This window comes from Electrophorus electricus, chromosome 13, assembly GCF_041902795.1.
Source record: "Electrophorus electricus isolate QZ-2024a chromosome 13, ASM4190279v1, whole genome shotgun sequence".
Taxonomy (NCBI): Eukaryota; Metazoa; Chordata; class Actinopteri; order Gymnotiformes; family Gymnotidae; genus Electrophorus; species Electrophorus electricus.
Genome location: NC_137509.1, coordinates 13,477,501 through 13,480,878, shown reverse-complemented (window position 1 = coordinate 13,480,878; position 3,378 = coordinate 13,477,501). Strand labels below are relative to the sequence as shown.

General features: G+C 36.8%; 1 long non-coding RNA gene across 1 annotated transcript; it reads right to left on the bottom strand.

The window, feature by feature from the left end:
• Positions 1-203: 203 nt before the first annotated feature.
• On the bottom strand, positions 204-3,204 carry LOC145643389 (uncharacterized). The gene is made up of 3 exons (XR_014115753.1): positions 3,005-3,204; positions 819-916; positions 204-289 (listed from the first exon to the last, which is right to left on the bottom strand). It is a non-coding gene; the product is annotated as an uncharacterized LOC145643389 (long non-coding RNA).
• Between the last annotated feature and the right edge of the window lie 174 nt (positions 3,205-3,378).

Below are 3,378 nucleotides of genomic sequence, written 5' to 3'. Positions count from 1 at the left end.
ATTGTTATTGTATAAATGTTGCATATTAAAAATATATAAAGAAAAATTCAACAACTAATCATCACTGAAATTAACAATGCTTATAGTTATACAACTATTAAACCCTTAAACTATTAAACTATTAAACACATCCTGCTACACATATGATTATGACAAGTTTGAATATATTGAATATATATATAAGCATTCTTTCTGTAAATCATTGTTGCTTCTTTGTAAATCATTGTGGCTTCCACTCAAGAGTCCAAAAAATATCATGGCTAAAGCGTTGGTCAATGTAATCTCTCAGCTGCAACACAAATAGACAGAATGATTTGATATCACTCATGTGGTCTTTCATTTATTGCAAGCTTTGGAATACCATCTTTATTTGTTTCTACCAGATTACTTGTGTTATAAAAATATAAAGAATTTAAGTGAGCATGTCAATCCAGACTTGGCAGTGCCAGATACTTCTTGACATTTATTTAATATTTTATTGATTTACTGAAGGATTTCCCTTCTAACATTGCTTTGCAAGATGTAATAATATCCTATTATAGCTGCCCTACTTACAATAGTGTCACGGAATGCCCCCGCCCAGTGTAAATATTTACACTGCTTGACACAGTATAAATGACATACAACAGTAGAGCTTATATAAAGGTAAACTGAAAAGTATTTGTAGCAGCTGTAAATAGATAATACACACTGCAAAAATGCTGAGTAATCAAATATATAATGGTTACAATTTTAGGACAAATTTCTGCTATAGTGCTTTTAAGAAAATTGCCACATTTCTTTTTTTTTTTCTAATATGGGATTTAGTTTACACTGACCATTTTCAGGACTTGTGACATTGTATCATCTCTCATGCAGTACATGTTGGTGGCTGAAGAACACAGCATTGCGAGGGTTAATGTCCTATTGTTGGCCACTGGACAAAAACAAGACAGAGAGAAATGAACCTATGTACACAGAGGAAGTCAGATTAATACGCATTCCCTGAATCAAATTCTAAATCAAGTTTCTGACAGGTAATACAGTTTCTAAATTGAGACACTGGCTTAGTTTGAATTATTCGAATATATCATAGTTGGATCTTTTTTTTTTTTTTGACCAAATCTAATGCGGCTTATATTCATTGCCAGATTCATTACCAGACATGAACGTGTGTCGACTGAGCTTATGCAGTTCAACAATCGTGTCAAGAATTATAGATCTTAGCCAGCAATATTTATAGATGCCGTCTCAACATTTCAGTTAGTGAAGGGATGGATCTGGTCATTAAATGGGCATTAGGCATTCAACAAGGTGCTAGAAACATTCCTCAGAGATTTTGGTCCATATTGACTTGATAGCATCATACAGTTCCTGCAGATTTCCCAACTGCACATCCATGATGTGAATCTCCCATTCCACCACATCCCTAATGTGCCCTATTAGATTGAGATCTGATGATTGTGGAGGCCATTCAAGTACAGTAAACTCATTGTCTTATTCCAGAAACCAGTATAAGATGATTTGAGCTTTGTGCCATGGTGCATTATCCTCCTGGAAGAAGCCTTCAGAAGATGGGTACACTATGGTCCTAAAAGAATGGACAAAACTCAGGTAGGGGCCCAAAGCGTGCCAAGAAAATATCTTCCACACTATTACACCACCAGTAGCCTGAACAATTGATACAAAGCAGGGTGAATCAATACTTTCATGATGTTTACACTAAACTCTGACCCTACCATGCAAATGTTGTAGCAAAAACTAAGACTCATGAGACCAAGCAACATATTTATTCCTCTATCGTCCAATTTTGGTGAGCTTTTACAAATTGTAGCCTTAGTTGCTAGTTCTTAGCTGAGAGGTGATGTACCAAGTGTGGCCTTAAGTTGCTGTAGCCCATCTGCTGCAAGGTTCAATGTGTTGTGCATTCAGAGATGCTCTTCTGCATACCTCAGTTTGCAATATTTGGGTGGTAAACCTAAATTATTGCTCCTTTAAATGAGCTTGTGAGGAAAATGTGAATTTCCAAGTGACAATGTTAAGGATGCAAATCATTGCAAATCAAGTGTAAAGGGAATAGTCAAGTCAGCTTTTGCATGTTGTTTTCTAAAAGTCTTCATATAACAATCATTTTTAGGTAATCTCAGAATATCATAATACTGAAGGGGGCAAAGTTAGCACGGTTTTCCAATGTTCATTTCCTCCTGACAGCAAAGTAGGCTAATTGATTCAAAACTTCATCAGAGTTCCACCTACTTCCCAAATTTCAGACAAAATACAAATAATGCTGTAATAACCATAATTTTGCTGGAAAATCTGCATAGCAGAAGGAAATAAACTGATGTAAACAATGTTCTGTGGCAAATATATGCAAATACAAATGTACACAGAATTCATTCAGCTAGTATGGCTGAGGCCAAAAAAAAGCTGCTGGCTCCACTACATCGCTGTCAGCACACAGTGTTTTTACAAGAGTAGTTAAAACAAAGCTCTAGTTCATATTATTGACAAGCTGTTAGCAACTTAAACAAACCGTGACATTTTCCCCATTTCCGCATGACAAGTCCCATGAATAGACATCTTAGAAGGCTGAAAATTCTTTGCAGTGCTGTCACTGCTATTGGCCATGTATTCTTCCAACACAAAACAAGCCCACGTTGCATGCTGTGCATGCATCTGGAAGACTTGCTAACTTTGGTTGAAGCTGGTCAGTATTTAAGGTGAGGTTCAAACACCACTGTAATCAACCTTGACTTAACGCTAAAATTTGAAACGCTAAAACTAACCACCAAGAATTCTACCATGGGTTTCACTGACAGTGACAGTTTTACCCCTATATTGTGCAATGGATTGTTCATAAAAAATTGCAAAAAACAAAGACAAGAACTGCAGCTTCTGAGGCCTCTCAGACAGTCTCCCCCATGTCTTATCTACCTGCCAGCGATGTTTCTATACTTGCTTTGCCACTTCCTGTTTGGGTCTGGAGAGATTGTCTGCAAAGTGAAATTGCACAAAAATGTCATACCTGTTGTTTCATTTATGGAAAGAGGTAGGCTCTCCAGGTCACCTGCAAGTATACTGACATTGAAGTAGTACTTAGATCCTGATTTTAATCCAGAAATGACGGTAGTGTTTTCTCCCGTTACATTGATGGTTCTATTCTCCATCCAAAAAGGTGAAGAGTAGACCACCCTGAACATGAGATTTGTGACCCCTGCTGACTGCGCCGAGACAAACCACTGTAGCTGTAATGCAGTCGTCATCAAGTGGTACAGGACCTAGAAACATAAGAGGAGCAAGAAAAATGTAGACGTATCATTCGTTTTTCATTCACCAAAAGAAAATCATTCAGAAAAAAATCTAATTAAGTACATTGTGAATACACTCTGTAACAGAATA